This window comes from Lissotriton helveticus, chromosome 3_1, assembly GCF_964261635.1.
Source record: "Lissotriton helveticus chromosome 3_1, aLisHel1.1, whole genome shotgun sequence".
Taxonomy (NCBI): Eukaryota; Metazoa; Chordata; class Amphibia; order Caudata; family Salamandridae; genus Lissotriton; species Lissotriton helveticus.
This window is the reverse complement of record NC_136061.1, coordinates 1,227,880,932-1,227,894,636: the sequence shown is the minus strand read 5'-3', so window position 1 is coordinate 1,227,894,636 and position 13,705 is coordinate 1,227,880,932. Positions and strand designations below refer to the sequence as shown.

Here is a 13,705-nt window from a genome sequence, read left to right as displayed (position 1 = left end):
ACATGTGCGACAGTGAAAACCAGTTCAATTACATCCTTGAGCATAATTCGAAGCAGCTCAAGATTAATTGGAATGGTTCATGTGCATTTAAATGGAAATTATTTTATGGAGTAACAAAAGTGTGTTAGATGAGTCAAACACATTAATAATAATTATAATAATAATAATAATAATAATTAATAAATAAATCATCATTACATGATTTTATTTAGCACTTACTTCCTCATTTTTTTGCTGTGAATGACAGATGACAATTTTTCCCAAATGTGATTTGTTGTTTGTCAGTCCCACCGGATAAAAGGTGACTTGATCCGGGCAAAATTAAGATTTGTTACCTGAAGAACACATATAATTGTAAATGGCAACAGTGCCATAGCAAGGATGCCATGGCCCTGTTGCAAGCAAGGAAAGTGATCCCTTTGACTGCTATTAGAGTGGTAAAATATTGCAATTATCAGGGATTGATGGGCTCCTCCTGGCTCTAGGCCCCAGTGCCAATTCACCTGCTTCACCAGTGATAGCCCTACACCCTGACTGAGGAATGTTGAACTTATTGAGACATCTTTCCGGCATGTTATAATTTATGTAATTTCCAAAAAGAGAGTTCCACTTAATGTTCTTGAGCAGATATGAGATGAGAGTATCATAGTAAATGAGAGAGAGAGGTCATCGTAAAATGTACACAGGAACATATAGGAGATCGGTGAAGAAGTATGCGGAATCCAGTAGGGTTAAACAGCTTCTTCTTTATTTGAAGTTGCATCTGTAACATCAAAATGTCCTATCCTCAGAGGCCCCAACAGCAACTGACTCGTGGGATTCTAGAGCTAACATGCCCAACCAACATAAACACTCCAGAACAAAGAACTCTTCTTTTTTTTAACTTTAAGATGCTTTATTGAGATAATAAAACAATGTAAAACATCAGTACAAAGTCATGAAAAAGCAGGAAATTAATAACGTGGGTCATGAAAAAAAGGCAAAAATACACAATATCCTTATGAAATAAGAGTATACTAAGCGAAAATGCATTTTAAAGATACTTTTTTAAGAAGAGAAGAAAAGAGAAAGAAGGGAAAAAGAAAGAAAAGAAAAGAAGAAAGAAGGAAGAGGAAGGGAAGAAAGGAAAAAGAGAAGAGTCCTATAAGGGGTAATGAAATAGAAGAGTAAATGCAATAAAGAGCAAATATGAACAACAATAAATAACAGTGCATACAATATTAACAATAAAAATTAAGTTGACTTTCTAGATAGAAAGTTAGTTAAAGGTAACCATAATAAGTCTCTTTTAATCAGCAAATGGGTGGAAGTGGCGTAGGCTCTGTCCATTTTGTGGCGATCTGTCAAAGAAAGATATGTGGTGCTGTACCTCTGTAAATGGATTTGCAGTCACTAGAGCTTTGTGAACCAGTGTCTCACTGGGAGTAACAGGGGAAATCCATTTGTTGGATTAGAATACCCTCAAACACCCTTGCAGGTGTCATGCTTCATCATCTGGGCTGCTCCTCGTTGGGTCAGCGGTGCAATACCCAACGGGCTCACCTCAAAGAGGGGCACTTTACCAGAGATCTTTTTCCAACAGCCGTTTGGTGAAGTGCGGGTATGGGGACGAGAACGTGTGTGTAGACGTAAAAGTGAGTTAAAAGTGGGGCTGGGAGTTCCTGAAAAAGACTTTTATTCTGGGGGTCTCCTGCCTCAGTTAAAAGCAGTGTAACTGACACTTGCTGGGGTACAATGTCTTCTGTTGCTATGTCAGTTTTTTTTAAATTATTAATACACGGTCAACATGTTTCTTGCGTCTAAGTCAATTGACTTGCGATTCTTCAGGACCAGGAATTAACTGTCTATACTAAGAAGTATGTGTTTTGTATTACAAGTCGGTGTAATTGTCAGGGACACTATTAGAACATTCCTACAGTGTACATATACCTGTGATGCGCAGGAACTACTTGTATGGAGGAAACAAAAGGTAGCATACATTACAGGCATGGGCATCAATGAACCAACTGGTTGGTGGTGTCAAAACAATTCGAGAGTGACTGTACAAGTGAAATAATTAAAATAATGGTAACCATGGTGGCTTGGTGCCTATAGTGAGTTAAGGTGGTAAACCAAGTCCCAGGTGGGATATCCTTAAAATCAGCAGACAATACATGTAGGACTAACCTAATTGTCTCAAGTAACCGAGTATCAACAGTATCCGGCAGTCAACACATCAGTCTAGACATCCCATAAATGTAGAGCTATATGAAGAGGGGAGTTATCAAACAATTGCAAAATAATCACATGAACTCCACACCTTGTATGTGTTGTGTTTCTTCTAAGTAGGGGCACTTTAGGCCCTGTGCATTATTACAAGTACAGTAAAAACATCTTAGGATAATTCTGTTAGCATTAAAAAATGTCTTGTTAGTTAATATTGATTGGGGCTCATGGTGGTCCTGCTGTCTATCCTTCAGCTAGTCCATCCTTCAGAGTAACTATAGCATTGCTTTGCTATTATTGTCGGAAAAGATACTACTGTAACATTATACAGGGGTGGGAAGTCTCACATAGTTGTGAACTGAGTCCACGGTAAAGTACTGTGAAGTGGTTGATGCCTTGCAAAGTTTGGCCCATTTGGTAACAGCCACTATTTTATTTTTACAATTATGTTTAAAGAACTATCGATGCTTGCGGACGTGAATATAATTCAAAGATCACCGTTCGTAATCGACATGCCGCTGCGGCGGTGGTCAAGCCGCTCAGCACTGCTGCCTCGTCGGAGGGGGCGGAAGGCGGAGAAGAGTAAAATGCTCTGTCCATTACCGCTCCACCTTCACCGCGAAGTCGGTGCTATGCCTAGAACGCTTTTGAACCGCAACCTCAGTAGAGGCATCGCGGTGAGCCGCCGATCATTCTGTGGTGATGACATAGTAAGTTCCACCATGCTTAAAAGGAGATTTTTGAAGTGTCCTTCCAATTAAAGGTAATAATCTGAAAAGTGATAGCTAAAAATAAATTGATAAAATTACCAGAATCTCTGTGGTTTTCGAATACAGGTGAGAGGTTACCAAGAAAGATATATTCAATGTGAAAAGGAATGTCTGACAGAAGAATATCATTCAATTTGGACCAAATGTTAGACCATAGGTTGGCTATTAGGGGGCAGTGGAAGAACATATGGAAAAGGTCTCCCTTAACGTGTGGGCATGACCAGCATTTAGGGGAATCCAACAATTTAAATCTATGCAGGTCACTGGGAGTGAAAAATAACCTATTGTAGAAATAATACAGGGCCTGTGTTGTGCTGGCCGAGCGAGAAGTAGTGTGAATTTTGGACCAAAGGATATCCCAAGTACCAAAGAGAATTTCAAGACCCAAATCTGTTTCCCAAAAAAGTTCCAAAGGGGATTTAATTCTAGTTGGAGGGGAATGAGATATCAACTTGTAAATGGTAGCTGCTTTAAATTAGGTTGAATAGTCAATAGGGGTAGAGGAGGGGGATGAGTGATCAGGAAAGGAATCGGAACTGGGGTGTGTATGGAAATAATAGGAGGTGAGGGCATCCTTAAGAAACCCATAGTGAGAAAAATGGTATGGGGAGATGTTATAAAGAGATTGAAGTTCGGAAAAAGTTAAGAAAGTGTCATCCTTTATCAAGTGTTGGGGAGTAATAATGCCTTTATCAATCCACTCCTTCCAGAATAAGGCGCGATTATTAATCTTAACATTTTTGTTATACCAAAGAGGGGTATCTAAAGAGCGAATGGTAGAAGAAAAATGCTCAGAAAGCGAGGAAAAAACTAAAGCCTTAGAATGAACAAGAGTGGGGAAGGACAGGCGTTTTGGAGGTGAGGTGACCTGAATGGCAGAAAGAAGAGAAAAAGGAGAGCATTGGGCCTGCTCCAGAGCGCTCCACGCCATACTCGGTGCAACATTGAAATCAGACAAAAAGGTCCAAATTTGTTTCAAAGAGAAAGCTGAATGGTATCGCCTAAGGTTAGGAAAATTGACACCTCCTAAATTTTTAGGGAGTTGAAGACAGGCCAGGAAGATTCTAGGTTTACGATTATTCCAGAGAAATTTGATAAGTAGACTGTTAATAGTGCGAAAAAAAGTGTTGGGGAGAGAAATAGGAGGCATAGAAAGATAAAAATTAATAATCGGGAGGAGCATCATTTTTATCGTAGCTAATCTGCCCCACCAAGAAAGGAAAAGAGGAGACCAGCTATCGGTAAAGGCCGTGATTTTTTAAAGAATTTCGGTATGGTTAAGTTTAATAAGGTCTTAAGATTATTACTATATAAAATACCAAAGCATTTAATATAAGAAGGAGTCCATTCGAAACCTGAGTCAGTAAACATAGAGGAGAAACAGAATGTATTTAGGGGTAAGATTTCTGATTTGTCTACAGTCAGTTTGTAACCCGAAACACGAGAATATGATGACCGTAAAGACAAAAAAGCCGGGAAGGAAACAGTTGGGTTAGAAATAAAAAGGAGGATATCATCCGCATAAGCAGTGAATTTTATGTCAACATTGAGAAAGTGAAACCCTGTATAATCCTTGGAACGTCTAATAGTCTCTAGGAAGGGTTCAAGAGCTAGTATAAAACAGAGGGGGGAGAGGGGGCAACCCTGTCTGGTGCCTCTGAGAAGGGGAAAGTAATGAGATTGGCAACCATTTACCCAAACCGATGTAGTGGGAGCAGAGTATAAGAGCTTAATGAAATTAATGAGTGTGGGGCTAAGTCCATGCCATTTCAGAGATCCAAATATAAAATCCCAGCTAACCCCATCAAATGCTTTTTCAGCATCTAAAGTGATAGCTGCAATGGGGGATTTAGATTTCGAGGCTAAATGAATGATGTCAAGGAGAGTGCGTGAATTTTCCGTAATTGAACGTCCTTTCACAAAACCAGATTGGTATATGTTAACTAGATTAGGAATGACTTTGTTAATGCGGAGAGCCAGAAATTTGGCATAAATTGTGCAATCAGTATTTATTAAGGAGATTGCATAAAGATGGATCTTTATCCTTTTTGGGGATTAGACACAACATTGCTTGTGTGAAGGTGCCCTGAGCATCGCCAGAGAGCAAAAAGGAGTTTAACAGCGACAAGAGATGGGGGATCTTGAATGCTTTGAAGTGAAGACAAAAACGAACTGAAAAGCCATCTGGCCCTGGAGTTTTATCCTTGGGTAACAGAGCCAATGCCTTCGTAAGTTCGATAGCAGAAATGGGAGCATCAAGGGAGGTAAGATCAGGAATGTTATCAGGGGATTTAGGGATGTTTTGGTAGAAGGAATCGATAAGATCAGTAGATGGGAAAGTCTCAGGCGTATAGAGAGAGGAATAATATTTTGAAAAGCAGTCGAGTATGGCAGAATCTGAAAAATGTAGAGTTCCTGAATCATCCTTGATGGCTGCAATTTTAGATTTTTGTTTCTTAATCTTAAAATAATTTGCTAGAGATCTTCCTGCTTTATTGCGACCGCCATACATTTTAGCATTACATTTGAGAAGAGTATTACTTGCCAAATCCCAAGAGAGTTTATTATATTGCAATTTAGCTTGAATAAGGAGAGGTAAAGTATCACGACAATTGGTAGTAAAATATGCATTTTCCAGGGCTTTAATTTGTTTGAGAAGCGATGTTGAATGTGAAAGAGCCGTCTTCTTTTTTCGGGACACAAAGTCAATGAAAAAACCCCTGGCAGAGGCATTGAAAGCATCCCAGACAACGTGAAATTGAGAAACAGAAGTAATGTTCTGTTGAAAGAACTCCTGGGCAAATGAAAGAAATTGATCAGAAAATTGCGTATCTAGAAGGAGGGAGTTATTAAAGCAGGGGAAGGAGAGGCATAGTCTATATCAAGAATTACGGGGGCAAGATCAGATATAAGGACAGAACCAATCTCAACTTTAACCATAAATTGGAATGCCGATTGTGTAAGGAAGATATAGTCAATCCGTGAGTGTGACTTGTGGACGGGGTAAAAGAAAGAGAATTCAAGAGTATCGGGGTGAGAGGTGCGCCATGTATCTATTAAACACCTATTAGTAATGGTTTTGAAAACGCGTTTCTGCATCCTATTCGGTATATCTTGTCTGAAATTTCCTATCAAGGAAAGGGTCCATAAGTTGGTTACAATCCCCACCCAAGATTAAGTGTTCGGCTGGATGTGAAGAGAGGAAGGTGGGAAGGTCACTCCAAAAAGATACATCTACGCCATTAGGGCCATATACATTGCAAAAAAATAACTGGTGATTATTAACAGTAATATCTAAATATAACCATCTACCATCAGCATCTATAAACTTATTCTATAATAAAACATTTAAGGATTTGTGAAACAAAATAATCACACCATTCTTATTATTACCAGCAGGTGAGCAAAAGATTTCACCAACCCAATGCTTACGTAACATACATAAATCTTCAAGATTAAGGTGTGACTCTTGCAACAATGCGATTTGACAATTAAGTCTGGCAAGGTGTGATAACACCCTTTGTCGTTTAATAGGATTGCGCAATCCTGGGGGGCGTGGCTAAGCGCCCGTGACGGATGGCAGCAGCGGGGTGAGGCTCCGTCTCCATCGGGAGATTTCGGCGGTTCCAGCCCCTCTCCACCGCAATGCTTACTTGTACACGGCAGCGGACCCCTTCTGGCGCCTGATACACCGCACGCTGAGCACCGGCTCCTCTTCCCGGCAAGGCGGGCTCCGTTTTCCTTCGGTCGCGGCTCCACCACTGCCGCGACCGCCATTTTGATGCCTCAGCCGGCGCCTGCCCAAGGAGCGCGCCTGACACGTCGTCACCGGCAATACAGTGCACAGCTCACGGAAACATCCCATAATTACGGGAAATGACGGCGCTTCATGACTACATGGCCAGGTGACTCTCTTTTTCTTCCGGAATTATCTTTTTTTTCATTTTTATTCGAACTCCAGCATTCTCCTCAGCTTTGGTGGCCATTTTGCATGTTTCACTGCTTAGTTCAACTGCCACTTATGCTATTCATCACATATTGATCGAAATGCGACCATTTTTTCTCATTTGCTCCTAACTTGGGTTGGATTTCACCCTAGTTCCTCCTGTCATTGCCTCTGATGGGTTTTCCTCATTCTTGCGCAGTATATTTGCTCTACCCATTATTGGAGATTTCTTTTATTGTCGCTTTCATGGCGGAGGGTCCAGGCAAAACTCCTAAACGCAACTTTGTTAAAAACTCAAAGCTATTCACTGCGTTGGCTCAATTAGAAGCCTCTGCAGGTACCTCCAGCTGCGACCCCTCTCTCAACATGGACGCCCTCCCCCAGCCTGGAGCGAAAACCACTCCTAAGAGGGTGAAACACAATCCCCCATCGCCCCCAAAATCACCGACTGCCATTTCCATGGAACTCCTTCTTGAGGAAATAAGAGCATTGCGTCCATTTATGGAGGAGACTAACTCAAAGCTGCAAGTTCTAACTGACAATTGGTCGTTAATGGATACCAGAGTTTCTCATGTGGAAAAGGCTGTATCTTCTCTCCAGGAAGCCGCTATCAAATCAGTACATATGGATGGGAGACTTTCCACTCTCCAGAAGCAGGTGGAAGACCTTGAAAACAGGAATAGGCGCAATAACCTGCGTCTTTACGGCCTGAAGGAAGGTTGCGAGGGGAATGACGCCATTGCCTTCTTCAAGTCGTTCTTGCCCAAGCTCCTCCATCTGCCTGAAGGTACTTCTCTTAACATTCAGCGCGCACACAGGCTTGGTAGAGCACCTTCCAATACTTCTCCTGCGACAAAACCAAGAGGCGTCATCATGTACTTTCTTGAGTATACTGATCTGCTGAAGGTTCTTTTTGCGGCTAAAGCAATACCTCACTTGAAATGGTCGGACTCCACCTTGTTTATTGCTCAGGATTACGCCAAAGCTACTGCCTCTCGTCGCAAAGAATTTCTCGACATGAGACCAGAACTGCGGTCCATCGGCGCCAAGTATGGACTCTTTCATCCCTGTTTATTCAAAGTTACTTATAATAACAAGACAATGACTTTTGAAGATCCTCTTCGACTACGCAGTTTCCTTAATTCCTGCGGTCCGGCTGATAGGGAATTTTCTGGCCCTTCTTCTTCCTTCCCGCCATGACTTTGTTGCTAACATTTCCGGTCTTTTTTGCTGTTTATGATATTTTGTTGTTTCTCTAACGTTATGATATTTCTTCCACAGGTTCCTCAGTTACTACATGGCCCTGTCGATCTCAGTTTATGCTGGTTTATTCTTGTTTTCCAACTGTTTAATCTACCGTTTTTCTTCTGTTATTTAGTCGTTTGCTTGTTCTAATCTCAATGTTTTCTTTTTCTCACAGATCATCTCATTGTGTGCCGTCGTGTCTCTCCGATGGGACGTCCCGTGACCCCGTTTGCTTGTCCTCCGTTGGTTGGCCTTTCCCCCCTCCTCACGTCTCTCGTCTCCACCCCTCCCCTTCTGTTTCCTGTTCTTGAACATCCATCCCCCATCATTTATTGTAAGTACTACCCCATGTTTTTCTTATCGCAGTTTTTTCTCTCATGCTTTACCCTTTTAGTACTTCTCTACCTGTTTTCTTCTGTATACTTTCCTACCTTCATTCCTTTTTTCACTCTTTTCCTTTTTGAATTTTTTGAGGCTTCCCTTCACCTTTGCTCTGCACTTTCCCCTTTCTTATTTTCTTAATGTCAGTTCGTATTGTCTCTTGGAACGTTAAAGGTTTACATTCGCCTATTAAGAGGCAAAAGATACTTTCTCACCTAGCTAAATTCAATGTTGACATTGCCTTTTTACAGGAAACCCATTTACCCAACAGTGAGGCTGCTAAACTCCAAAGAGGTTGGGTGGGTACGGTTTTTTCTGCCCCTGGTGATGGCAAGAGAAATGGTGTTGTCTTGTTAATTCGTAAATCTTTTACTCATTCAGTGTTACACTCTGACTTTGATCCTGAGGGCAGGTGGTTATATGTCAAATTATCCTCTAAAGGTGTCCCTTTCTCCTTGCTTAATGTGTATGCACCCACAGGTGGGGATCCTATTTTTTGGAAGGCGTTTGCTTCCCGTATCACCGATTGCATGGATGACAATTTCATTTTTGCAGGTGACTGTAACCTGCCATTGGACCCCTTTTTGGATAGACGCTCCAAATCTTCATTTGTTCCTAATAAATCACATAAACTTTTTGCCCACGCCATTTCCCAACACAAATTAATTGATGCGTGGCGACTCTGTCATCCAACCGACGAAGAGTTTACATTTTATTCCCCGGTTCATCACTCCCAATCCCGTATTGATTATGTATTTCTTTCCCACCATCTCTCCCAATCCCTCACCCAAGCGGAGATAGGTCCTATAGTTTTTTCTGATCACGCTCCTGTCCTTATCAACACTGATTTTTTACCGAAATCCAGTGGTCCTAAAAGGTGGCGCTTTAACAATACCCTCCTCACTGATCCCAAATTTACCACCTCCTTTACTGAATTTACTAATGAATTTTTTGTTATTAATGAGACCCCATCTATGCCTGCTCACGTTGTCTGGGACGCTTTCAAAGCAGCTGCCAGAGATTTTATTCTCAGACATGTAGCGGCAAAACGTAAAATAGCTCGTCAGCGCACTAACGATCTGCTGTCTCAGATTAAACTCCTAGAGCATTCCTACTATACCTCTCATACCTCGGAGACTCTGACAGCTCTCGTTACTGCAAAAATGAATTATAATAAACAATCCACTGATGATGCTTCCCTGTACTTACTGAAATCCAGCTCAAAATTTTATGGTGGGAAAAATAAGGCGGGGAAAATTCTCGCCAATTATTTGAAAGTGAAACAAAATAAGTTGAATGTGGAGTCTGTTTTTGATATCAATTCAGTACTGCAACATAAAGATGCTGACATCCTGGAGGTATTTTCACACTTCTACTCTGCACTTTATTCTTCCGGCACTCAACCCTCTGCTCACTCTATTTCCTCTTTCTTATCCAGCATCCACCCTCCTTCCACCTTTCCTGTTGATTTGACCTCCCTTGAAGTTCCCCTTACCATTCCCGAACTCCGCACTGCACTTCACTCACTTAAAAAGGATAAAGCCCCCGGCCCAGATGGCTTCACCGTCGAATTTTACCAACACTTTGCAAACCTTCTTTTACCCAAACTTTTCCACCTTCTTAACTCCTTCAAGACTAGTGATGCCTCCTCAGGTACTTTCTCAGATGCTTACATATGCATCATACCGAAGGAAGGTAAGGATCATCAACATTGCAAGAACTATAGACCGATTTCCCTTGTAAACATTGATTATAAAATATACGCTAAATCTTTGGCCATTAGACTTGATCCTTTTCTTCCAGATCTCCTTGGTCCTGAACAATCGGGCTTTGTTAAGGGTCGTTTTATCTCCGACAACACCAGGCTCCTTTTCAATGTCTTATCTAAATCCTCACGCTTCAACGGTTCCTTAGCTGCTATTGCCCTAGACGCCGAGAAGGCGTTCGATAGAGTAGAATGGTCCTTTCTTTTTTCTGTGTTAAAATGGTTTGGATTTGGCCCTAACTTCATTTCCCTTATTTCCCTCCTTTATGCAAACCCTAGAGCAGCGGTATGTGCCAATGGTCTCATTTCTTCATTTTTTCGTCTCGGTAGAGGAGTTCGGCAAGGCTGTCCTCTCTCCCCATTTCTTTTTAACCTAGCCCTGGAACCTTTCTTATCCAGAATACGTCAAAATCCGACCATTCATGGCTTCCCTCTTGCTCAATCACAGGTTAAACTTGCTGCCTATGCAGATGACATTTTGCTCTTTTTATCGAATCCGTCGGTTTCCATCCCCGCTTTCCTCGCTGAAGTCCACACTTACTCCCATCTCTCCGGTTATAAGCTCAATAGTGACAAGTGCGAAATCCTGCCTCTCACCAAATTCACCTTTAAACCCGATTTTGCTGCATCCACATTCACTTGGAGCCCGGCTCATATCAAGTATCTCGGTTTGCACATTACTCCTTCTATCCCAGATACTATTTCACTATGCCTTACTAAATGTTCTCAAAAATTGTCTGACCTTACTTCTAGATGGCACCCCCTATACCTTTCTTGGTGGGGACGTCTCGACACTATTAAAATGATGCTCTCACCAATTATCCTCTACACCATTTCTAATTTACCGATTTCCATTCCTGCCAAATTTTTCACTAAAATAAATTCCATTCTCTCTGTATTTTTATGGTCTGGTAAGAGACCACGTATGTCCCTATCGCGTCTCCGCCTCCCCAAATCGGAGGGTGGGGTTAATTTCCCTAATTTTCCTGCTTATCATAAAGCTTTCCTTCTGAAACAGGCAGCCGTTTGGCTTACAGACCCTGCTGACCCCCTTCCTCTATGGGCTGACCTTGAGCGTCTTTCTCTTTCTCCCTTTACCTTTGCTGAGTACTTATCCTTCTCGCGCAAGCCCCAATTTCTGTCCACTCCAATTCATAAACATACCGCGAAACTACTTTTGGCCAAGACTCCGGCCCCTCCCTCCTCTATTAAAGAACTTCTAGCCACCACAATATGGTATAATAATAGCATTCTTATCAAATTGAAACCCATTTACTGGAAAACTTGGCGGCAACGTGGTTTAATCTGGGTCTCCCAACTTTTCACGGGATCTGCCTTCACCCCTTTTCCAGTTCTTCGTCAACTCTTCTCTCTCCCTGCCTCCTTTGTCCATAAATACGCCCTACTCAAACATGCAGTTATGTCTGCCTATGACTCTCTCTCTAACTCTATTTCGACTACATCCCCTATCACTCCCATCTCTTCTCTGCATACTCAACTTCGCTCTCACCCATCAGCATCCTCCATATACCATTCCTTTTATGATCCACCATCGCCTAGGCCCAAATCCAACATTGAGGAGCAATGGGAATCTGATCTTGATGTCTCGTGGCCCACATCCCTGTGGGACAAAATATGGACCAAAATACGCAAATCTTCCAGGGCGGCCTCTCTCACGCAAACCCTTTTTTTCCTTTACAACCGCCTTCTTTACACGCCATCTCTCCTCCACAAACGTTTTCCCCTGACCTCCGACCTCTGCTGGACTTGCTCTAACCCCAATGCCTCACTCTTCCATATGCTTTTCACATGTCCTTCCACGCATGCTTTCTGGACTAAAGTCTGGAACCAAATTAACTCTATCTTTCATACCTCCATCCCCTTTTCTGTCACTGACATTTTCCTTGGTTCACTTTCCTCTTCTTGGATTGCTGTTGATGCAAATGTTCATATTGTTGATTTATTGTTGGCTGTTGCGTTCCAGCAAATTACTGTTAATTGGAAAGACTCCAAAGGCATTACTTTTAAAGCTTGGTGGTTTAATGTATGTTACAACCACAGACTAGATACTGCATTTGTTTACCCTACCTCCCTAGCTCCGAAAAGACTTGCAATGTGGCTCCCCGTTACCCTTTACCTAGATGCATGTGCCCAGCGCTCCGTTCACATATCCCCAGTTCAACAAGAAGTTTCAAAACCCCCTTGAATAACCTTTTGTTCCTTTTTATTCATTAATGATTATTTATTTGCATATTTGTGCATTGCCTCTAATGTTATGTAGATTCAATGATTGTAATTTTACAGTTTTTAGCCTCATGGTTATCTCTCTGTATTTTTCTCCTCCCCTTCCTCCCTTTCCTTTTTATCCCTCCCCTCATTTTATTTCACCGTACTTCCTATAATGCTCTCAGCTATTATTCACGCCATTCTTATAGTTTTTCTCTTTGTATACTATGTTGACATTATTCAATTATTTTAATAAACTTTTCTTTGAACTAAAAAAAAGGATTGCGCAATCCTTTAACATTCCACGTTATGATGCGTAATCCTTTCATGGATAGGAGAAGTAGAGAGATAGGGAGTTGCAAGAAAAAGTAGAAGGAGGGATGCCATTAACCGTGAGTGTCTTGAAATCAAAGCAGGAATAGATAGATAGCGTGAAGAAGTGTTTGGAGAGTGTGAAAAAAAGCGAGAAAAGGAAGAGATAGAGAAATTTTACAAAAAAAGAAATAGTATGTAAAGAGAAAAAACTATGAAAATCGTTAAGTGAACAAGACAGAAAATAATACCGAAAAAAATTGTGAAAAGAGAGAGACAGAGAAATCTGAGAAATTGAAAAACCGAAGAGGACCCATGGAAGAAGGAGGAGAGAGAGGGAGAGGATAGAAGAGCACAAACAAAGAGGCAAAAAAGTCTAAATATTGGATGAGCATTAGAGAAATCAGTAAAAAAAGAGAGTAGAGAAGAGAAAAGGAATAGAACAGAAGCCAAAGAGAAAGTAGGTGGAGGAAAGGACTCCACCAAAATAGATAACAAAAAGAAGATGTTCAGAAGTCCGAAGACATTGACCATAGGGTGAGACATAAGAAAAACCATTGAAGAGGAAGGGGGCGGATGGAAGCAATACTACCACACGGAAGAGGAACAACGAGCGAAGAGAGGTAATCAAATGGCACAAGAAGAAAGGCTTACCATAAACTGGGAGAAACAGGACCGCTGAGAAGACGATATATGCAGGGTGGAAGTGAGGGCAACCAATGGAAGGGAAGTGGCAACTACTGTGGGGAAGATGAACCTGGAAGACACAAAAGAGGGCAATGAAAACTATGTTAAATAAGTAGGAGGAACATAACAAACAGAGAGCACAACAAACACTAAGAACACTATGGGCCA

General features: G+C 41.5%; 1 long non-coding RNA gene across 1 annotated transcript in view; it reads right to left on the bottom strand.

Moving 5' to 3' along the window:
* The window catches only part of LOC144824917 (uncharacterized), a 978,282-nt gene that overhangs the window by 83,193 nt on the left and 881,384 nt on the right, over nucleotides 1-13,705 (bottom strand). The window contains exon 3 of the long non-coding RNA XR_013609176.1: nucleotides 13,505-13,607. This is a non-coding gene — a long non-coding RNA (uncharacterized LOC144824917). The remainder of the gene's footprint in view (nucleotides 1-13,504; nucleotides 13,608-13,705) is intronic.